The sequence below is a fragment of the Pelodiscus sinensis genome, chromosome 1, assembly GCF_049634645.1.
Source record: "Pelodiscus sinensis isolate JC-2024 chromosome 1, ASM4963464v1, whole genome shotgun sequence".
NCBI classification, from domain to species: domain Eukaryota; kingdom Metazoa; phylum Chordata; order Testudines; family Trionychidae; genus Pelodiscus; species Pelodiscus sinensis.
The window spans coordinates 52132882-52158273 of record NC_134711.1 but is presented as its reverse complement, the minus strand read 5'-3'; the positions used below and the strand labels follow the sequence as shown (position 1 = coordinate 52158273).

The 25392-nt window shown below is 39.6% G+C and overlaps 1 protein-coding gene across 8 annotated transcripts in view; it reads right to left on the bottom strand.

Annotated features, from left to right (window-relative positions):
• The window catches only part of CNTN1 (contactin 1), a 393162-nt gene that overhangs the window by 301233 nt on the left and 66537 nt on the right, over window positions 1-25392 (bottom strand). The window contains exon 1 of one of the 8 annotated variants that reach the window (XM_075930040.1): window positions 17072-17090. The exons of the other annotated variants lie outside the window; for them this stretch is intronic. The gene's annotated coding sequence lies outside the window, so the exon portion shown is untranslated. Of the gene's footprint in view, window positions 1-17071; window positions 17091-25392 lie in introns of those variants that run through there. 8 annotated transcript variants of the gene reach the window in all.

The window sequence follows — 25392 nt, the reverse complement described above, 5'->3', positions numbered from 1 at the left end:
CCAGTTCATGAAGCCTGGCTTCATAGGTCATGTTCTCTAGACCTTTAATCATTCTTGTCGCTCTTCTCTGTACCCTTTCCAATTTCTCCACATCTTTCTTGAAATGTGGCGCCCAGAACTGGACACAGTACTCCAGCTGAGGCCTAGCTAGTGCAGAGTAGAGCGGCAGAATGACTTCACGAGTTTTGCTTACAACACACCTGTTGATACAACCTAGAATCATATTTGCTTTTTTTGCAACAGCATCACACTGTTGACTCATATTCAACTTGTGGTCCACTATGACCCCTAGATCCCTTTCTGCCATGCTCCTTCCTAGACAGTCGCTTCCCATCTTGTATGTATGGAACTGATTGTTCCTTCCTAAGTGGAGCACTTTGCATTTCTCTTTATTAAACCTCATCCTGTTTACCTCTGACCATTTCTCTAACTTGCTAAGGTCATTTTGAATTATGTCCCTATCCTCCAAAGAAGTCGCAACCCCACCCAGTTTGGTATCATCTGCAAACTTAATAAGCGTACTCTCTATCCCAATATCTACATCATTGATGAAGATATTGAACAGTACGGGTCCCAAAACAGACCCTTGAGGAACTCCACTTGTTATCCCTTTCCAGCAGGATTTAGAACCGTTAACAACAACTCTCTGACTACGGTTATCCAGCCAATTATGCACCCACCTTATCGTGGCCCTATCTAAGTTATATTTGCCTAGTTTATCAATAAGAATATCATGCGAGACCGTATCAAATGCCTTACTAAAGTCTAGGTATATGACATCCACCGCTTCTCCCTTATCCACAAGGCTCGTTATCTTATCAAAGAAAGCTATCAGATTAGTTTGGCATGACTTGTTCTTCACAAACCCATGCTGGCTATTCCCTATCACTTTATTACCTTCCAAGTGTTTGCATAGGATTTCCTTAATTACCTGCTCCATTATCTTCCCTGGGACAGACGTTAAACTGACCGGTCTATAGTTTCCTGGGTTGTTCTTATTCCCCTTTTTATAGATGGGCACAATATTTGCCCTTTTCCAGTCTTCTGGAATCTCCCCTGTCTGCCATGATTTTTCAAAGATCATAGCTAAAGGCTCAGATACCTCCTCTATCAGCTCCTTGAGTATCCTGGGATGCATTTCATCAGGACCTGGTGACTTGCTGACATCTAACTTTCCTAAGTGACTTTTAACTTGTTCTTTGTGTATCCTATCTTCTAAACTTACCCTCTCTCTGCTTGTATTCACTACGTTAGGCACACCTCCAGACTTCTCGGTAAGACCGAAACAAAGAAGTCATTGAGCATCTCCGCCATTTCCAAGTTTCCTGTTACTGCTTCTCCCTCCTCACTAAGCAGTGGGCCTACCCTGTCCTTGGTCTTCCTCTTGCTTTTAATGTATTTATAAAAGGTCTTCTTGTTTCCCTTTATGCCTGTAGCTAGTTTGCACGTACCATGCCACCCTTGGGCAGGTGGCTCCAGCTGCATCACACCCAGGGGCTATGGCCCAATAGGCACATGCATGTGTGAAGAGACCTGACATGCTCCCGACCCCGGGGCGGGACCCAGCAGGATGCTTTCCCTTCACATGTCCCCTCTACACGGAGGCAGGGGACATTTCCCCCTCCTCCTCCCCGGCCACACTATATATGGCACAGGGACATGGGTGCGGTCTTGGGGCAGCTCCCAGTCCTGGGGAGAGCCAGACATCCTGACCATGGCCTCTGTACAAGCACCTATTGGCAGAAACAAAAACAGCAGCATAATTTAGTGTCTACATAGGCAATAGCAGCTGCAAACTTACTATGCTACCAAGTAGTCTTAATACATAATTTAATAATGGTCACAGTTTTACATACCAATTTTATTTTATTCTGCTTAAACTTACTCTGGAAAGCTTACAGAAGGTTAATTTGTATTATGTATTTGAGAGGAATTTAAGTATCAGAGGGGAAGCCATGTTAGTCTGAATCTGCAAAAGCAGCGAGGAGTCCTGTGGCACCTTATAGACTAACCAAAGTGTTGGAGCATAAGCTTTCGTGGGCAAAGACCACTAGTAGCTACTAGAAGTGGGCCTCATCCTCATCCTCCCTGATTGGATCCACCTCGTCATCTCTAGCCTGATTCTGGCCTGCATATTTATACCTGCCTCTGGAAATTTCCACTACATACATCTGACGAAGTGGGTCTTTGCCCACGAAAGCTTATGCTCCAACACTTCAGTTAGTCTATAAGGTGCCTCAGGACTCCTCGCCGCTTTTGCAGAGGAATTTAAAACATCTAAAAACTACACCCACATAAAACCAACTAAGAAAACTAGATTCTTTTTTTACTTCTCTTTGAAGAATACCATAGCCATCTTTGCTAAATTCCTGTGATTGAACAAGCATTTACAAAGCTATTACTGGGGGAGGTTCATCTATGCCCAGGTCTGTCATTTACCAGACCGATCTGAGTGCAGGAAAGGCACTCCTGTGACAAGCATATCAGAGGAAATAGCTTTTAAACGTGTCCAGAGGATTCTTAAATAACAGAAATATCTGACAAAAAAGAAAATACGATACCGAAACTGAATAATGAACTTTTCAAGGGCAAAGTGGGAAACTACATTTATGGACTGCACAGATTCAGCTCTTCAAAGAAATGTCTCATATTACCTCTCGATGCGCATTGTACCAGATAGGTGCAATCCTGCTTAGTTTATTTTACCCCAAAAGTTTACTGTGTCAAACAGCGCCTGACATCATTTGATGTACTTTATTTCCCCGAGATTGGCGGATAAGCTACTGAGCTGTTTTACAAACAAGAGAAGAGAAGAGAAGACATAGCTTCGGCTGGAATACTGTACTGTTTTATCTTGGCTGCAGTGGAAGGCGGGAGAGCAGAGGCTTGAGCTAGCAAAGTTCTAAAGCCAGCTCTAAAAGCTCATTTTTCTCCATTAACTACTTTCTCCTTCCCCTCTCTAGCCTCGGGAGGAGCCGTTCCTGTAGGTGCTCCATGTCCTTATTTAGAGTTCGCACCCGGGTATCTAGGTTCTGGCATTGTTCCCAGAGTTTGTATCTCTCTCTCTGCACCTTTATCAGCTCTGTTTCCAAGTTCCAGTAGCTAGTGCAGGCTGCTTGCTACATACCCTTTAACAGCAAGATGCAAGCGCCTTTCCCTAACATCTCTTTATCCCATTTAGGGTTGCCCCATCCTTCTTGGGCAAACTCTTTCTCCATACAGCTAAAATCCATGTCCAGCATGACAGGCTTCATGCTGCTGTATTTGAACCAATAACACAATCCTGCCGACGACGCCAATTCTGTCAGCCGGTGGTCAGGGTGTGTGTGTGTGTTTCCGAGAAAAAGTTTAACGTCCGCGTCTTTACTGCTAGGACCGGGGTCCCTTCGCAGAGGGCAGCCAACAGGCCAACAGATGCCCCTTTATAGGAAGAACTTATTATACCTCAGATTTTAGCTGCTAGCATGCAAAATCCCTTCACAGCGGGCAGCCTAAGAAAGACTGAGAGATGCCCCAATGGATCTGTCACCTGGGAGTGACACAAATCCAAACACCCAAGCTCCTCCTATACCTGTCCCTTATGACCGGCTGAAGTTCTTTTAAATTGTGCTTGGTTCTGTTACAGCAACTGAAGGAGTCAGGTTAAAGCTTAAACAGTTACAGGTTTATTAAAAAGACTTATAAAAGCATATGGTTACAATGGCTATTGCTCTCTTTCTTAACTGCTAGCAAATACAGATCTTATGGTTACAATAAATATTGCTCTATTTCTTAACTGCTAGCAAATATAGATCTTAAAAATGGTTACAAAGAAAATAAAGATAGAAAATAGAAATAATGGTACCAAGTGACAGCTTAATCTTTAAAGAGCTCTAAGTCTATGTGTACACTTAAGACAAAGGACCACATCCAGGTACAATTTTTATCCCTTTCTGTGCCTCTCGACTCTAGTGTGTCAGGCCAGGGCCGGTCTCTCAATCCCTAGGAAAGACGAATACGAGGTGGGCGTCCCCTTGGAACCTCGGGAGATCAAAACACCTAACCCAACCAGCAGATAGATGGTAGATTGACACTCAGAGTAAATGTGCTGCTGGACCCATCTTTATACCCCTGGGGGGCCGTGTCCTCTTTCTTATCTAAGAGGCCAAATTGTACTGGTCCATTTTGTGGTGCAAGTTCTTACAAGCAAGTTTCAAGTTAATTTACACTTGCAAGAGAGATAAATAAATTATGAGTACTAGACATTTTTTTAACTGGGTGAGAGATTCCTCCCCTCCCCCCGGATGGCTGTGTGTTCGTATCAATATGGGTTTCACTCAAGGGCACTCCTCGGCAGCCTCTTGGTCAGCAATTGGCATCTCTCTGTTTACAGCCATTCACGGTCACAGCCTGCGCCTTCTGCTCTGTGTGCCCTGTATGCTCCAGGCAAGCAAAAATGGATGTTACAGGGGGGTTCCTGTCTGGATATAGGAGCTAGCATCCCCCCTTCCAGCAGACCAGGGAGACGCGGAGCGGCTTTTCTCACTGCAGAGGACGCAGGCGGCGGGACCGCCGAGACACGCCACGGTCCTGCCTCCCGCGTCCTCCGCAGCGAGAAAAGCCACTCCACGTCTCACTGGTCTGCGGGGGGTGCAGCTAGTGCGCCCCACCCCCAGCAGACCAGGCTTTTCTCGCCGACACCTGGGGTAGAGCAGCTGGGCTGCCGGGTTAGTCCCGCCGCACCAAGGGTCGGCGCTACCAGACCAACCCAGCAGCACTCCAGCTGCTCTGCCCCAGGCGTGTCCGATTCAGCCGCTGTTGATCAGTTTCAACAGCAGCTGAATCTGGACGCCTGGGACAGAGCATCTGGGGCGCTGCCGGGTTGGTCCCCGCAGCGCTGCACCTCGGCGCTGTGGGGACCAACCTGGCAGCACCCCAGCTGCTCTACCCCAGGTGTCCCCAAGTCAGCTGCTGCTGAAACTGATCAGCGGCTGATTCCAGGAAGCCGGGGCAAAGCAGCTCTGCCTCGGGCTTCCTGTAGTCAGTCGCTGGTCAGTTTCAGCAGCAGCTGAATCAGGGACACCTGGGGTACAATATGTACCAGTTCTGACTTACGTACAGAGTCAACTTAAGAACAAACCTACAGTCCCTATCTTGTACGTAACCCGGGGACTGCCTGTATACAATTAGTTATAAATTATAATAGCTATTTCATGGAAAAGATAGAGAAGACAAGCCCCTAACATGAACAGCTCTGAAGCAAAGCAAAGCAAAGCAACAAATAAGGCCATAACCAAGAAAACAAATGGTACAGAAATAACAAAGTTTTCAAATTACACCACAGAAACAGGGAAACATCAGGAGCCTTACTTACTATGCACTGCTAATGGGGTGGAAGACATATCTACTTCACCTGGAGACTTTGATAGGGCTGAGAAGAGGGTCAATCTCCACTATCAAGTCTATCATGAGACCATCACCAAAGGGCCAGTAAGTCAGCCAGCCAGGTATCTTGAAAGGAAGGATATGGGAATAAAAGACCCTGTGTCCTTGGGGAGGCGACAGCAGAGGGAAATAAGGATGTTCATAATACATGAACTGACCCCAAGGAACTGGATAAAGAAACAGACCAATACTAATTCAGACACTGGGCCTAATTTTAAGAAGCAGTACATTTCAGATGAGTTCAGATCAATGAAGTTGTTTCTGTCCCATCTCTATTATGCCCACTACCTACTGAGTAGATTATAAATCTAGCTTAAAAGGACAATATGGACTACTTAAGGATCAGTTACAAGAATGGGAAAGGAGTTCAGTCAGAGATGATAATTACCAGAAACTTATTTTCAGGAAAGATCTGAAAAAAAAGAGAGGTGTCACTTCCTGCACAGCAAGGTTAGGATCAACATGAAAAAAGCACAAGTGCAGAATTGGAGAAAGCTCAACAGAATAGCTACTGGGAAAGTTAAGGGAACCAAGAAAGAGATAGATGTTAGGGCTTTGATTTATTTCAATGAAATAATGTAAGAGTATTACTCTGCTGACCTGAAATGTTCTTCTTCCCACTACTGCCTCTATTATTGGCAATAATTAACTGCAGAGCAACCACATCATTCGGCATAAGCACACTTATGCAGAATATCAGAAATGTCTGCTTGACACCGCTAATTATACAAGCAAATCTCTTACAGAGTACATTAGTCTCCAACCAGTAATTAGCAGTTTGTTGTGTCCCTCCTCAACTTTAAATAGGAATTAGTCCACATAGATGTATCAGATGGTTTATGTTACTGTATATTCAGCTGATGACATTTTTCATACCCGATCTGTATGTCTATTGTATTGTAACTTCTTCTTACGATTCAGTGATGAGGTCAGTGACAATAACAATATACAAAACTTTCTCTCCGCTGTCTTAAATCTGGCATTATCTTCTTGAGCTAGCTTGTAATTTACAACCTGGATTTTGTACCTACTGAGTATTCTGAACTTCTGTTCATTTAAAGAAAGTTAAGGGATTTGGCAGTTCTTAGAGGTATTCAGGATGGGTCCCGCTATTCTTGCACAGCACTAGTCTCATATGCACACAGTTACCCAGACCATTATTGTTCCACCAATAGAACATAATTTTTAGCCCTTTATCCACATGTACCATGAAACATGAATCATTTACTTGTTTTTTTTCCCTCTGTAGGGATTATTTCTTTCAGATTTTGATGCCTGTGTACAGTATTAAGAAACAACCATAGTACTAAAATGTTTCAAAGTCATCTGTTTCTTTGATATCTCTTGCAATTTAGATGATCCAAATACAGGTATTACATGTCATAATTCTATTTCCTCACTCAACATCCACACCTCAATTTGATATAGCAACTTCACAGAATTTTCTAGAATTTGCAGGTTGTTTCCCTCCGCCAGAAACAGTTTTCCAGGGGAAAAGTGGGAATTAACTTTTAAATCCCTGACTTTACAGTATACCTTAACAGCTGTACAGAGATGTGTTTTTAAGAACAAAAACTATTTGACTTTTTGCATTTCCTTTTGCCAACTTGAGAGTTACTTAAGTGATAGGCAAATGATAACACTAACAGGCACTTAATCTAATTTCTTAGGACTATTTTGAACACATGAAAAAAGTATACTAATTTAGACAGCACCCAACATTTTAGTTTCTTTCATAATTACTATTCTTACCTCCCTACATTGGGGCTTTACTATGTAACCTTGAAATCAGAAGGCACATGTTTTCCCATGGTTTACAAGTGAACTTATTCAAATCCATAGCCTAGAGGATATTGACAGGAATGCATGTGTCATTTAACAAACCGATATCAAAATTGGGACATCTTATTCCTTCTCCACTATGTGGCCTTTTTACTGCCAATGCAGATTTTTTACCATCTTATAAAAATGTTCACAATATATTTCTAACTGCTTTAAAATGTGCTTCTGAAAATATGAAGAACAACAATGACAACTGCATCAATCTAGAATTACAGGAATTCAGCGTGTAACTGTAACAGACAATAAAGCTTAATGACTAAACAATTAACACTATCTTTTTATTAGAATCCTTATTTTAAGTAGGATAATTATTTCAGAGTTGAATGAAAGTAAATACAAAATGTGAAACTTGGACCTTATCCTACGATCTCCTTGACTTCCATTGAAATCAGCCTCCCAGAAGGCAGGCAAACATCTATTGAATAACTCTATGCAGAATGTGTCCTTAGTCAAAGGAAAACTTCATATACACTTATTGGGATTCCACTAAAGGTAACTAAATATCCAGTCCCAAAGCATCCCTTGAAATGCACTCAAAGGAAACTGAATTTTGAATGAAAACCTACATTTAAAGAAAAAAAATGTAGAAATTAAAGACCATAATGCACTCTCCGAATTCGTCTCCCCAAATAGACTAAGGGAAAACGTACACTGACATACAACACTGAAATATAAAAATAAAGCATTTGAAAAATGGGAAGATTAAATTCTTTGTTAATTACAAATAATTAAACTATATCTATGTATTATGAATGAAGTAACAGTTACGCCAAAGCCTTTCAATCATGTTTGTGTATGTTTGCCATTTCTCCTTTGACAGAAATTACTGATTTGCTTAAATCCTGGGCGAATTCTGCAATGGCTACAAATGCAACAATTGCTGAATTCGCCAAGAACTAATACGGGAGTGCAGAAGCAGACCAAGAAATTAGAGAAGGCAATACATTATTATGGAAGTACCCCAGAGTGTGATAACTTGGGTCCATTTACCAATATAGGTTGGACCTCCCTGGAACTGCACCCTCGAGTCCGGTCTGGATGAGGGATTTTTCCGGACCAGGAGAGGTTATTTCAGCCCCTTCCCCGCACCTCCCCTCTCTCTGTTTCCTGGCTCCGCCTGCAGTCCAGCTGAGCCACATGCTGGCTTCTGGCGCTCCACCCCCAGCCCAACTGAGCCGCTTGCCATCTCCTGCAGCCCAGCTAAGCCACACACCGGCTCCCTCCCTCTTCGAAGCCCAGCTGAGCCTATGCAGACTTCCTGTCCCCACTGCTCCAGCTAGAGCCATGTGCCAGCTCCTGGCTCCCGCTTTGCAGCCCAGCTGAGCCATGCACCAGCTCCCAGGCCCCCATCCTCCTTCAGCACTCCGGGACTCTCTGGTCCTGGAACAGCTATGGTCATGCTGGACCACGGATGTTGCTGGACCAGAGAATCCTGGATTTTAGAGGCGCAACCTGTACTGCCTTGTCTACTATTATTTGTCTGAAATAAATGCATCTCTAGACATTACACATGACAATAATTCTGACTGAAGTTATGAAAACAAAAGTAGAACTTAGGGCTGTCAAACTATTAAAATATGAAATTAATCAAAAGATTACAAATAGTCACAAACAGTTTTATTAAACTATTCAGCAATTATAGAATACCTTGTGCAACTACTGTTGTGCAATCTTTTTATCATGAAAATGTAACTTACAAATGTAGAACTTTTTTACACAACTGCATTAAAAAATAAAACCATAAAACTTTAGAGCGTACAAGTCCAAACAGACCTACTACTTCTTAAGCCAATCACTAAGAGAAATATATTTGTTTACATTCACAGGAGATAACACGGCTCACTTCTTATTTATGTCACCTGAAAGTGAGAACAAGTGTAGCCTGTAGCTGGCATTGGAAGGTTTTGTAAACTTTGTATCCTCCTTCATGCTTCAAACAACATTCTAAAGAACATGCTTCCAGGGTGATGATAGGTTCTGCTGGATGTCAATCCAAAGCAGAACTGACACATGCATGTTCATTTTCATCATCTGAGTTGGATGCCACCAACAGAAAGTTGATTTTCTTTTTTGGTGATTTGGGCACCACACTTTTCATATAGGATCGTTGTTTTTTTGTTTTTTGTTTTTGTTTTTTTTTAAGAATTCTGATAGCATGTCCCACATCTAGTGCCTCTCAGACTTTGACAGGCACTTCAGATTCTTATACCTGAGGTCAATTGCTGTATCTGTCTTTAGAAATCACATATTGGTGCCTTCTTTATGTTTTTGAAATCTGCAGTGAGTCTCACAGACATATGCAGGATTATCATCTGAGACTGCCATAACACAAAATATATGAAACCATGAAGCAGGAGATATAGATACCTCTTTCATTGAGTTCAGTCATAAATTTAATTAAATGCATTTTTAAAACACATAAATCATCAGCATGGAAGCATGTCCTCTAGATGGTCGTCAAAGGATGAAGGGGCATATGACTATTTAGCATCTAAATATTTTGCAACACTACCTACAACAGTCCATGCGGATGCCTATTCTCATTTTCAGGTGACATTGTAAATGGCAGCATTATCACCCATAGATATAAACAAACTTGTTTCTCTTAGCATTTAGGTGAACAAGAAGTAGGACTGAGTGAACTTGTAGGCTGTAAAGTTTCACATCTTTTTGTTTGAGTGAATTTATGTAAAAAGAGTAAGTTGCTCTTTCACAGTAAGGAGACTATAGTATTGTACTAGGGATGTGAATGATTAACCGGTAAATATCACCCTTGGGAGCAGCCCCTGCCTGAGGTGGGTCCAGCCTGGCCAGAGCAACACACTATGGAGGTGGTGCTTTAGCCTGGCAGGAGCAGCCTCCACCCACGACAGAAGCTGGAACGCCCCCATCCCCACCTGCCCCACCGTTTAAGCAGTTAACCAATTAAACATAACACTTACCAGGTTAACTAATTAAATGGGATTTTACATCCCTATACTGTACCTGTATGAAGTGAATTGAAAAATATTCCTTTTGTTTCTTTTATGCTGTTAAAATATTTTTAATAAAAAATAACAAGCTGACACTGCATACTCTAGCCTATGTTGTAACTGAGCTCAATATACTTGAAAAAGCAGAAAAACATCCAAAATATGAATAATAAATTTAAACTGGTATTCTATTTTTATTTAAAACTGTAAATAATTATGACAATTTTTAATCTGGTTAATCTGTTTTGCATTAATCACATGTGTTAACTGGAATTAATTGACAGCCCTAGTACAAGCCAATTATGGTTTAAACAGTGTGAACATATGACTAAGTTTCCCAGAATACCACACGATAAATGCAACTTTAACAACTGACGGCAGGCTCAATGCTCCCAAAGCAGGAACAGCTCATGAGCATGAATTATTCATCTGTTTTTTCCAGTTAATACACCAGGCAGCATACTTTATCATTGTAGTTTGAGAGAGAGAGAGAGAGAGAGAATGCTAATACATGTGTTACTAATATGTAGATATATAAATCTCCAACTATTAATTTGAATTCTTTTAGCAAAGATTGTATTCTGTTAGTTATAAATTAAAGTAATGGAGATTGCCTATCTCCTAGAACTGGAAGGGACCTTGAAAGGTCATTGAGTCCAGTCCCCTGCCTTTACAGCAGGACCAAGTACCGTCCCTGACAAATTTTTGTCCCAAATCCCTACATGACTTCCTCAAGGATTGAATTCACAATCCTGGGTTTAGCAGGCTACTGCTCAAACCACTGAGTTATCCCTCCTGCTTGAAGTATGGTTTTAATTGCATTACCCAAAAGTACAGATGATTCAATAATGGCAATAAAGTTGATGACTTGATGTCTACTGAAGACTGTGACTTAGATGAGAGCTTGCCCACTATAGCTCAGTATGGATAAGATACAGTCAAATGGCTACAAATTGCTCAAACCAACCATCAAAACTTATGGGAACAGTCCCTGCATTATGACCGAGCCATACGTGACCATGACATGAAACAATCTGTAGTTGAGGTCTCTTGACATACCCTACGCTGTTATTGTTGTCTTAGATCGTAACTGTAGCAAAAAAAATTTAAAAAAAATCACCCAGATCCATTCACATCTGGAACCAAAACGAGCTGTCACTTAGCAAATCAAGAGCATATTAGATCTACACTATGGCAGAAACACATTAAGTACGTTGTCATTTTTTGCATCAGTACAGTAAAGTTCAGTAGTCCAAGCATCATCATTGGCAAATGAAATCCTCAGCCTGATGTGCTGGTTTTGCAGCTGCTTTGTGCACTATAACAACGCAAAGAAGCATAGAAGAGCCAATAATTTGCCCTGGATAACCTATTTGTTGTAAGAATTGTCCCTAACACAAGTCTATCATGTCACTAGAGTAGCAAACCATAATTGCATCTTTAGATCGAATGAATAATGCATACTTTACCACTTATGATTAAAAGTAACAGCCCCCTTTATAAGTCATTGAATGATTACAAAACCATATGAACAATCAGTGAGGATCAATTTCTGTACAATCTGAACATGAACATTTGTAGTCTGTGGTACTTATGCAGTAATGAAATTCACTTTCAACTAACTGACAATTTCAGGAGTAACAAATTGAGTTTAATTAGGTAAATTACAAAGCTCTTACCAGCACTTTGGACATAAGCTGCAGATGAATGATTCTTCTAGTCTAGTGTACATGATACACTAGTGAATAGTGAATAAAATTCTGGAGAAAGTGGCACCAGTCTCATATCATGGTAAATATCTTTGTGAGTATTAAACAAACATTTGAAAATGAGGAAAGCTAAGAAAGAAATTTAATTTTTAAAAAACAAATGCATTTCAAATGAATGACCTCAACTTTGTCAACCGCTTATAAAAAAAAGACTGGTAACTTTCACTATAATATTTTTTCTTTATTAAAATATCCTATCGCTGTTGAAAATATAGAAATATCTGAAGAGATTTATACAACCATTTTTTGGAGGCTATGAAGGGCGAAGAATTTTATTCTACCAACTTTTTTAAAAGTGTTGTAAAAATTGAGATTAGCAGCTATAACTAAAATATAATTTCTTGATGCATCTAGAGTGCTACAATGCAAGTGATTCTAAAGATTTCCAACATGAAAAATAAAATAAAATAAAAATCTGATAGACTGATAGACTTCCGATTTAGACCAATTTATTAGATTCAGGCCTAAACTTCTTGCAAAACCTCAGTAAAACTTAATCATTCCCAACAATAAAATGATGGGCATGCATTTGTTAATCCAATGTAAATAAATAGTTTTGAATAATATTGCCTTTTACTATTTTAGACCAAGATAGTTAAGAACAAAGCATATTGTGAAGAGCTTCAAAAGGATCTCACAAAACTAGGTGGTTGGGTAATAAAACAGAAAATGAATTTTAATGTTGATAAATGCAAAGTAATACATATTGAAAAAAATAATCCCAACTATACATACAAAATGATGGGACTAATTTAGTTATAACCACTCAAGAGTGAGATATCATGGAGTCATTATGGATAGTTCTATGAAAACATCAACTCAATGTGCAGCTGTAGTCAAAAAAGCAAACAATGTTAGGAATCATTAAAGGAATAGAGACTAAGACAGACAATATCTTATTGCTTCTCTATAAATCCATTGTACACTCACATCTTAAATACTGCATACAGATGTGGTTGCCTCATCTCAAAAAAGATATATTGGCATTGGAAAAGGCTCAGAAAGGGGCAAAAAAAATTATTAGGGGTTTGAAATGGGTCCCATAAGAAGAGAAATTAAAAAGACTTGGACTTTTCATCTTAGAGGAGAGGAGACTAAGGGGAGGGGATATAATACAGGTCTATAGAATCATGATTGGTTTGTAAAAAAGTAAATAAGGAAAAGTTTTTTACTTGTTTCCATAATATAAGAACTAGAGGGTCACCAAATGAAATAAATAGGTAGCCATTTTAAAACAAACAAAGGAAGTTTTTCTTTACGTGGCATACAGTCAACCTGTGGAACTCCTTGCCAGAGGACTCTAACAGGAATTGAAAAAGAACTAGATAAATTCACAGAAGTTAGGCCCATCAATACCTATTAGCCAGGATGAGTCAGGGTGGTGTCCCTGGCCTCTGTTTGTCAGAGGCTGGAAATGGATGACAAGAGAGGGATCACTTGATGATTACCTGTTCAGTACACAATCACAAAACCAGAAGGGACCTCATTGAGTCTAGTCCCCTGCCCTCACAGCAGGACCAAGCACTGTCTAGATCAGTGTTTCTGAAAGTGTTCAGCACAATCACTTTGAGAAGCACATTAACTGGCCACCCCGGTTTATTTACTGACACCATAGCCACAGACCCTCGCAGCTCCCATTGGCTCCATTTCGTCCTCCTCGAGTATTCTAGGATGCATTTCATCAGGTCCTGGTGACTTGCAGATATTTAAGTTCTCTAAGTAATTTTTAACTTGTTCTAAACCTATCCCATTTCCACTAGCTTTCATCTCCATCCATTTTCTTGACAAAAACCAAAACAAAGAAGTCGTTAAGCACCTCTGCTGTTTCCAGGTTTCCTATAATTGTTTCTCCCTCTTCACTGAACAATGGGCCTATCCTGTCTCTTGTCTTCCTCTTGCTCCTAATATACTTGTAGAACATCTTCTTGTTACCCTTTATGACTCTAGCTAGATTTAGCTCATTTTGTGCCAATGCCTTTCTAATCTTGCCCCTGCACACCTATGTTGTCTGCTTATATTCAATCTTTGTAATTTGACCTAGTTTCCACTTTTTATACAACTTCTTTTTGATAGTTAGATCAAATATATTCATTGATCCAGGATGGTCTCCTGCCATACTTTCTATCTTTCCTGTGTAGTGAAATAATTTGGTTTTGGGCCCTTAACACTGACTCTTTAAAAAACTGCCAACTCTTTTCAGTTGTTTTTTCTTCTTAGGGTGCGTCTAGACTACAGGGTTTTGTCAACAAAAGTGGGCTTTTGTTGACAAAACTATAGCTGTGTCTACACTGCTGCTGAGTTCTGTCGACATAATGTTGACAGAACTCAGCAGTTTTGTTGACGGCGGTTATCCTCATTCTACAAGGAATAACACCTTTGTCGACAGAGTTCTGTCAACAGAAGGCGTTATTGCATCTACACTGTCCTTTGCGTTTACACTCTCATGTCGACAAAGTGGCTTGCTTTGTCGACGGAACTGGATGTAGTCTAGACGCTCTTTGTCGACAGAAGCTTTGTCGACAATATCTGTCGACAAAACTTCTGTCAACAAAAGCCTGTAGTCTAAACGTACCCTTATTCTTACTTCCCCATGGGACCTTACCTACAACCTCTCTGAGTTTACTAAAATCTGCCTTCTTGGAATATATTGTCTCCATTGTGCTATTCTCCCTTCTACGATTCCTTTGAATCATGAATTCTATGATTTCATGGTCACTTTCACCAAGCTGCCTTCTATTTTCAAATTTTCAACCAGTTCCTCCCTATTCAGTTTACTCCCTCTGAGGCATCTGGCATTGGCCACTGTTCAAAGACAGGATACTAGGCTAGATGGACCTTTGGTTTTACGCAGTTTGGCTGTTCTTATGTTCAATTTCTTTTTTAAATCAATAGACACTATCTGCTACACTGCAAGATGGACTAGTTCATGAAAACATTCTGATTTTTAATTCTATAGTCACAATCAATCTAATTCAATTTATGCTTTTAATGTGAAATTTCTACAAAACCAAACAAACAAACCAAACAATTGAGGCGAACACCAGACTCAGGACACTCCTGCACACTAATCAAGATGACTGCTGAAAACATCTAAGACTGAAGAGGGGAAGGATCTAGTCCAAGCTGTGTGACTTTCCAGCCCATGAGAAAAGATTATTAGAACTATTGTTAGGATAAGATATAACATGTAACAAGTTTCTTACGCTTAACTGGAATATTTTGTTTTATTTTGCTTAGTAAATTACTTTGATCGGTGTATTATTATTTGCAACCACTTTAATCCTACTTTTTATTAATATCCCCAGAGTAAAGAATTATTACCTGGGAAGAGGGAAGCAGCAATGCATCTCTCTCTTTTCATAAGAAAGAAGTAGGATAACATGAGCTTGCTCTGCATAAAACTTTATGAAAAGTAAGACAAATTTATCTGTGATTCTGGTCCCACTGGGGCTGTGTACCTCACCTTTGATTAAGGTTTCCCAGAACTAAGCTGACCTCAGTGTCTGTATTACTCTGCTGTGGTCTGTGACCCCATCTCTGTGCCAGTGCTGGAGATGGGGCCTGGCTCACAAGGATGGGGGGGGGGGAGGTGCCCCAAAGGCCTGGTAGGCAGGATTAGTAATATTTCAGCATATCAAGTGACAGTCTCAAGGGGATCTCTGTGACCAAACCTGTCACAACTTGTCCCAATGCTTAACTATTGTTATATCTTAGAACGTTTTCCCTAATATCTAACATAAATGTTCCTGTCTGAAATTTAAGCAGATTACTTCTTGTCCTACATCTTCAGTGGGCATAGAGAATAAATGATCATTGCCCACTTAGTAACAATCTTTTTATATTTGAAGACTTATGCCCCAATTCTTTCTCTGGCATCAACATGTTCAATTCTTTCAACCTTTCCACATAGGCTATGTTTTTTTAAATTTTTAAATCATTTTTGTTATTTTCTGGACTGTCTCTAAATTTGCAAAAATCTTTTTTTTAAGTGTGATGCTCAGAAAAGAACATATTATTGCAGCTGGGGTCTCACCACAATTACTTCCTGTGACATACATATGACACTCTTTCAGTACAGAATAAGATTGCAAAATATTCCTACACAAAACTACATTATTTGCAAATACAAACATTTAATCTTACCACTTTTCAGTAGGGAAACTATATTTTACATAAAATAAAATGTCAGGAAACTTACTGGAAAAAGTTAACTATTTAACTGGTGTGTTGTAAGGTAACAAAAACTGAATTGTCTGAACCTTTGGCTCACCAATGCTTTAAGATGTAAAAGCGACCAGGATTAATAATAAATAAAATCACATAACCAGAACAGATGAATAACAGATTAAAAACAGAGCATTAAAAATTAGGCTTGTCTAAAAAAATCTGAATTAAGTGAAGATGTGAATTTGAAGTAAATTAGTTAAACTATATTAAATCAAATGTCAGCATAAATATAATGTAAAGAGCTATTAAACAACTAAATTTTCTCATAGGAAAACAACTTCTAATTCTATACATAAAAAAGCAGTCTAATGTTTAAGAAGAGTTAAATTCTACTCAATATCTGTAGTTCTTGCTTTAAATTAAAGAATAATATAAATATCCACAAGATACGAAATGATAGCATTTCACAGACCAAGATTTTAATTCTTGACTTGCATGCAAGGGAATATCAGTCATGTATAAAAATGTAAAGTTTAACAAGCTTCACAAATTTGACCGATTTCACGTCAAAAGCACATTTTAGAATTCCAACAAATATGAATAAGCCAAAAATACTGAAATAATGAAGAAAACTAAAAAAAAGGGGGGGGGGGATGACATGAACATTTTTTGTGACTAACTCCACTAGTTGGGTCTCATTTTGAATTAAGTGAAATCTTTTCATGGAGAGTAAAGTAAATGAAAAGAAAAGTGCAGTAGTCCAGCTTCAGGTCATGGTGAAAGCATATGCAAATGATATGATATGAGTATCCTAGATGCAGGCTACAAATATTCCCAACACACCAAAAGGAAAAATCAAACACTTTAGCAAGATTGTATATAAAATTAAAAAGTTACATTTTCTTGTTGACCTCTCCCCAAGGTGATCTGGAAGCAAGCCTCATTAATGAATCATGGCATTCAGGCAGGAAGAATATACTGTACACTACATAGCTCTGAATCAGTAGAGTAAATTCAGGCCAACTAAAACTGCACTAGAGCATGGACTAATAAACATAAAAACAAAGCCATCATTGGCACCAGAAGATCATAGTTTACAAACACGTGACTAAACTGGATATAGTAACATCTTTGTTCTCACTTGAAAGCAGAGCTATCAAAAGAAGTTCAACAGAGAAAATTCACTCTAAAAGCACGTGTATGTAAAAATTCTATTTTAAGGTTTAGCTGTACAAGAGGCTTCAAAGATGTGAGTTCCTTAATCAGAGATTTTATATCAATTAAAAAAAACCGAAGTCAAATAGCCTTACGGCTCAAACTGAAAAACAGAAATAGTACAAACTCTTCTGTGAAAGTGATGGAAGTGTGCATGAAATATACTAAAATTTAACCTTTTCTTGGTTATTTTTAATGATGTTAATCAACTATATATTTGAGAAAGTTTGTCTATGAACAAATGAGTCTGTCTATCCATCTCTTTGTTCAACAACTCCTCCTAAACGGTAAGAGCTAGTATCACCAAATCTGGTATGCAGCTTCCTCTTATAACAAAGCAACGTAAAGGTTTGATTGTGCCAAAACAATGGGATGTTCCCGAAATGGGATTGTCTTTTAGAACATGAAAACGGGGTGCTGCTAGCAGGGACAGTTATACTGTGTAATGATCAATGGGCCAGAGATGGAGGGTGGGACAGCTATAACCCCATTAGGGCAGGGAGAAGGGAAGGAGGTAAGCTTCCTGCCCAGTACCCGAGCAACACAGTCTCTGCTGTGGCCAGCTCCGGGGAGCCGCCACCCAGGCACCATGGCCTCCACCAGCTCCTGCACCCTTAACACCCACAGCCCCATAGCCTGTCCTCACCCCCCTACCCTGACCACTGCATTCCCCACATCCCTGCCCTACGCCCCTTCTTATCCTCAAACTCTGACTCCAGCACTCCCGCCTACCTAGTCCCTGCCCTGAGCCCCTCCTATCCCTGAGCCCTGATACTTGTACCTCCATGCCACTTCATGGCTCCTACTGGCTCTGTTTTGCCATTTGCAGCCAAGGGGAACTGTGGGAAGTGGTGCTCCGGCCCACACTGCTTCCTGCAGCTCTTGTTTGGCTGCAAACAGGGAAACAGAGCCAATAGGAGCTGCAATGCTCCATGGCTGTGGCACCGCAGAGTAAACACACCAGAGCAGCCAGTTAACTGTTTTCTCAAATTGATTTGTGAAACCACTTTGAGAAACACTGTTATAGCCAGTGGTTCAAGTAAAATCCATTTCTTATCTGTATGGGTGGGACACCATTTATGGAGGGATGACTCTTCATGTGACTCCTCCCCACCAGCCACCAACCCGGAGGCTCCAAGCTCTTCCCATCTCCTCATAATGAGGTTCCAAGCTCTTCCCATCTCCTCACGATGATCCATCTCACTTTACCATCCCATGGAGCTACGTCTCCGTGTACAGCAGGGCAAGGCTGCCAGATGGGGCTGGAGGTTCTGCTCTTTTTCCCACTGGGACCCCCAGCCTTCCCAGCTCTGTCTTGCTACATACAGACAGAGACACAGCTCTTGTGGAAGGGCAGAGCATCCTGCTACTTTTCTCACTGTGGTTCCCAGGAATACCCTGAACCACAGGTTTCCTAGGAACTACAGGGGGGAAAGGAGCAGAATGCCAATAGCGCCAAATTTTGAAATAACCCGCTATTCCAAAACATTCCTTAATCCTCATGGAATGAAGTTTACAGAGACGTCGGAATAGTGAGACCATTATTTCAAAAACTATTTCAAAATAATGGGCATGCTGTCAAGACGCAGAAAATGCTCTTTCAGGATATCGGAAGTATCCTGAAATAGGGCTGCAATGTAGACATACCCTAAATGTGCTTGACCTGACAGATTAAGAATTAACTTCTCAATCCTGGATAGCTCTTGTGATTTCCATTTTCTTATTAACCCTCTATACAACCATAACTACTCTGAGAAAAAAGGCCCTTTCTTTACAATGCAGACACAAATGTATAAATGGATTCATTGATGAAAAATAAATGTACATTCTGTTACAAAAATATGTTGAGTGCAAAACTGATTTTGTCTAACTGTTCCTAGGAAACAGGCTGAAGGACATATGCGAAGGACAACTTAGATTTCTCGAGTCACTTAATTTCATAGCATGCACGTGTTAATATCTACTGTATTCTATGCTATGCTTTAAATTGCATGACTACTGCTCTCAAGAGCACATAGGCTTTTCTGAATACTTTTATACTTAAGAGAGTCTGTAGGCATAGTTGAGCTCTCCAAAACTTATAAAACCACTTTGTGAACACTCAGTTCAATCCTGTTAAGTTTGAAAGATTTCATGGCATCACAGCAAAGGTTAAGAAGACAACAGATTTTAAGAGAGCATTGTAATATATCTTGTAGCGTATTTGGGAGTGTTCATTCTGAAACTAGAACCCCTAACTATTTGTGCCTGTAGAACCACTTTTACAGTTTACAAACATCAAGAGCAGAATGAGACTGAAGCAGGCTATAATAAACAATGAAAACTTAGTTGTAATACTTTTTGATGGGGCACACAACAAAGGGAAGAGGATGAGTAATTACTGGAAAAGAAGTGAGAAATCTTGATGCATGATATTAGTGAAATGTATAGATATAGATATAGATATAGATATAGTCTCATCAATAATGCCATGCAATTATAATATGAAGTTTAAGCAACTTGTTTGTAATTAGTTTACTTATTCAGGATTCATATTTCACTAATGTTTAAACTAAAAAATGTCTGAACAGGACCACAGCCTGAGGATGCATTAACATGTTTTCATACTTGGTTTCAACTGAGACCAATCAAAATCTTCCACAGAACATTAATCTCAGAGGACTATATTTAAGTAACAAGGATAAGAGAAAAATGCTCATATATAAGTTCTGAAGCTATTTAATACTATATAATTCTCTAGCAATCAAGCACCTGAAAGAATTGAGTAGTCATGGAAAAATGGATTTTAAATCAATACCAGCTAAGTCATTTATTTTTTAGTCAAGTGATATCATAGCAATGCAATAAAGGAAGCCTATTTTGATTGGAGTCAGGGGGTTAGCTGTGTTAGTCTGAATCTGGACGTCTAGTTGTTTATTTTGATTGGGACTCATGTAGCACACTTAGTAACTGTTGAAGTATAGAATAATACTTCACTGATTTACCTCCCACATTAAATTATGGAATTAACTGCTTCAACTTTATTAGAGAAAGTTTTATCCAAGGATTGAACTGAAATTTCTAAAGAACTGTTCAGACAGCCTTTCTGAAGCTTTGTATAAACTGTAAACCCTGTCAACTGTAAACAGCACACAAAATAAAAATGTTTTCAAAAGCATTGTGTTAAAGACTTTGTCCAGCTATGTGAGATGACTGACTTTTTATTCAGAAGTTTACTATGTCATATACTTGTGCTATGCTGAGAACGTTGCATGCTGTCACTGGTATTATTCCCCAATGCTGGACTACAGCCAATCAAAGAAAAATGATCAATTGTTTCAATAAAGTAGTTTTCTGAATATTTTTATAAGGAAAGTCTGTTTTCATATGATACTGAAACAAAAGAACATTGGTATACTTGACTAGTAAAACTTCAGCATCATCTTCCACTTGAGGCTCTACAAGGCCTCTACCAAAATTTATTGAGCCTCAACAACTTTCTGAGGTATGAAAGTGTGGCATGTGTGCATCTCCATTCATTTTATCACAAATATTAACAATAGAAATCTTGTAATCTAAGGTGTTGTTTTAAACCTAGTGTTATGACAAGTATTTCCAACTAAGAGAGAAAGGGTGGAAAGGACCAATGTCACTTTAGAACTTCATCTCATTCTTTTTGACATATACAAACCAATTTCAGAATGTCCCACTTATCTATTGCATGATTCAGAATTGTCATTATACACTTGGCACAGTGTTCTTCATTAGTATTAAAGGTGATGCTGTGTTTCAGCTTCTAAGAACCACTGAAAAGGTTACATATTTTTAAACGTGGACACTCACGGCAGACATCAGAAAGTTATATTCTTATTAAATAACTACATGTCTGTAAGTTTGGAATTCTGACAATTTATGCAAAATCAAATCTAAAACAACAAACTCTGGGTAAAATGTATAAATAATTCTAATTTTTTTCCTCCAATTTTCATCTTAAATATTACTACTACTACTAGGGTCTACTCCTCCTCTCAGCTGCTGGCCCATATGCTGTTTTCAGATACTCTATCTCAGGGGTGGGGAACCTTTTTTGAGTCAGAGTCCGTTAACACATGAAAAAAATCAGCCAGGGCCTGCACACAACTGAGAACTACAAAAAAAAAAAAATCCCTCACTGACATGGCACCTAACTGAGGCTGTGTCTAGACTACACCTCTCTGTTGACAGAGAGATGTAGATCAGGCACATTGAAATTGCTAATGAAGCAGGGATTTAAATATCCTGCACTTCATTAGCATAAACATGGCTGCCGCTTTTTTCGAAATTGAGCTTTTTCGAAAAAATGGCAGTCTAGACGTGGATCTCTCGAAAATAAACCCTTTTTTGACAGATCCTGTAAACCTCATTTTTTGAGGAATACAGGATCTGTCGAAAAAGGGTTTATTTTCAACAGATCCGCGTCTAGACTGCCGGGGGTGGTTTAAATTTTTTCAAAAAAGCTCCGATTCAAAAAAAAAAAAAAAGTGGTGGCCATGTTTATGCTAATGAAGCACGGGATATTTAAATCCCTGCTTCATTAGCAATTTCGACATACTTGATTTGCATCCCTCTGTCGACAGAGGGATGCAGTCTAGATGTAGCCTGAGAAGAAGAAAGACACTCCCCACATTCCCTTCACACACCAGAACCTAGGTAAACCCAGCTTAGTAGATTCTGGGTACTCCAGCCCTGCCATGGGGCAGTGATGGGTCTGGAGTGCCAGCATGGGCTCTCCAATGATGGGGAGGGGCCCTGAGCCTCAGGGGCAGGGACTGGATCCAGACAAGCTGGAGGGCCACATCTGGCTCCTGGGCCGGAGGTTCCCCACCCCTGCTCTATTGTAACCAGGAAAATCAATTTCCTGCTGTAACTACTGTGAGTAACTGCAAGTGGCAGCAGCCAGAAAACTGTACCCTCACCTTCATGCAGTAGCAAAACTGAATAGTACCAGTAATGGAAAGACATGCTTGTAAAACAGATTCATAGACTGTGAGACCAAAGGAACCATAATAATCACCTAGCCTGATTTCCTGTGTAACATAGCACAGCTCATTAAAACTCACACAGTGATTGCTGCATCAAGCCCAATAATTTCAGATGCAGCTAAAGCATATTCGCCATATCTTTTAGAAGGCATCCATTGCTATTATAAAGATTCCAAGTGATGGAGAACTGACCACATGCCTTTGGAAGCTGTTCCAATTTAAATACCTTAACTATAAAATCTACATTTATTTCCAGTGTGAATTTTTCTGACTTAAACTTCCAACTTCTGAATACTGTTATGGCTTTGACTGCTAAATTTAAAAGGTCTCTAGTATCACTTATCTCATCCTCATGTAGCTACTTACAGTCCATGATCAAGCCACCTCTTAACCTTCTCTTTTGTAAGGTAAATAGATTGAACTCCTTAAGTCTGTCACTGCAAAGCAGATTTTCCAGATCATCCGTTATTGTTGTAGTGATTTAAGTAGCTTCATTCTCTGTGCTACAATAAAAAACACCATGAAGGAACTAGACTTATCCAGCATTGCTTGGGCCCTTCAGGGCTGAGGCTGGCACTGTGGGAAGTGCAGGAGCCAGGACGAGGGTTTGAGAATGTGCAGAACTCAGGGCAGGAGGCTGGGAGTCAAAGATGAGGGTTGAGGATGGAGTCAGAGCAAGGGGAGGGAGTATAGGGTTGGTGGTGCAAATGCAAGCGGCAGGGCAGAGGGATCAGGATGAGGAGGGTTCGGGGGGGGTGGCCACTGGCTTTTCCCCAAGGCAGCAGGGGAAGGCAGGATGTCAGGGACTGTGTGGCGTGCTGCTCCCATGGTCATTCATGAGTATAACTGTCCCCCATGCTTGCTTCTCCTCTGGGGTCACAAGGGAATGTAACTTTTCCTGCTATCACATACCTCCCTTTCACACACACGTTTGATACGAAACAATCACATTCAATGCGCATCCCATTATCCTGGCACAACTAAACCCTGACCTTGTTTTAAATTATGATAAGAGGAAGCTGCACACTAAATTTGGTGGTCCTAGCTCTTACGGTTCAGGAGAAGTTCTTAAACAAATGGACTCACAGACAGACGGACAGATACACATGTCTAAAACATATAATTAGGTTACAGAGAAAAAGCTGAGCTACTCCCAAAGACTGGTTAAAAATTATACTTACCCTAGACATTTCTGAAGGGAATTAAATCAACACATTCACACAACTTAAATCATCTAGTTGACAAGACGCAACTCAGATACTAGAAAATTAATAATTTTCCCATACCACAGAATCTATTCAAAAAGAAAAAAAGATCAAGTCTACTATTAGAGCTTTGTCAAACAAGTTAGTCCAATACAAACTTACACAGAACTTTGATCATTTTTAATGACTTGGGAAACCTAATTGGGATTGAAATTATTTTCTTCCAACAGAAGTGAGAACCTTTAACTCATGAATTAATTTCCTCTCTCACAATTTATATATTACTCCTACAAATGTCCTAAAGGGAGACCTAGAGATTTGAAATGTCATACAATTCAAGATACTATATTGGAAAAATGTTTGTGTCTTAAAATAAGAGGCATTAAGCTATGAACACCACTCCAGAAATTTTACAGAGTGAAGTTAAAACTTCCATAGCACTGCTGAGTAATAAAGCTAAAAATCTCTCAGGTTGAAGATAGAGATGAACTTGGTCTCCTGAGGTGTTTGGAACCAGATGTAACTTTACATAATACTTTGAACACCAAAATCATATGGACAAGATTAATCATTCAATTAACCCTCAAATAATAGCACAAGATACTATTTATGGGTGCTGTTTCCTCCTGAAATGAAAATTTCAAAAGGCTTGTATTTGCTCGGGGGTGAGGGGGGGGACATTCTTAACACCTGTATGATAAACAGATAATTAATATAAGCACTGTGAAAAGTGTACAATTTGCAGTAAAACATAGCTTTAAGTATATAAAAAGGAAACGTTATGCAGAAGCAAATGCATCTAGTCTTCATTTTCCGGGACTCAGTCATCAACCCCCAAATTTTTCAAGATATTTTGAAATATCAGTCCTTTTTGCTTAGAAAACTAATAATGAAATGAAAAAGGCATCCCTGCTTTAAATGACTGAAAGTGGAATATCTCATTACTATGAGCACAAATAGTCACAGAAACAAGTGGAAGCAGTTGAAGACAGACATGCCAAAATTGGTGGAAAATGATAATCAGTTACCACTCCACCTACTCTTATCATTCAAACGGAAAGAACCTGTTTAATCCTACATAGCAAAAATCTGAGTTAGTCACTAAAACCAATTGAGGCTGCAATGTTGTGCCACAATACTTTATTTAAATATATTTTGAATATGAATATTCATAACTTGAATACACTTTATGCAAAATGTGGCATGTAACCAGTCATTGAAAAGCTTGCAATATGCTGAATGTGTATATTCTATTTGTGTCCATATATCATTCTTGTATGTAAAGTTTGAAATATGAAGTATAAACCCATTTATATATCTAGATGTGCTAGTGAAGGCCATTAGCAGTACTCAAGGAACTTAATGGCCTAGCACTCAAGACAATGATCTGTGAATAGTCTTTTTCCTGTAAACCTGGACTATGGTTGGTCCTACATAGACATGTGACTTTTTATATGACTCCTTTTTTATTCTGAGATCATGCAAGATCTCCTGGGTAAGCCAAGATGTTTTTTTGCCATACTTTTGTTGACAGTAACTTAGTATATTAAGATCAAGGACATTTATAATAATAAGGACTCTGAAATCAAAATGGTGTCTTGGATTCCACTCAGAAATCAAAATGGAACCCAAAGGGCTGAGAGACCTTTCTGCCGCCAAAACCATCGTCTGCACACAGCACTATTGCTCTGCACACGGCACTAAAGTCTGCACCAGGAACGCTAGTTTGCACTCAACACCATATCTTGTGCACTAGAGATGTTCCTGCTGTTTTCCCACCTTGGGATCTTTATAAGCT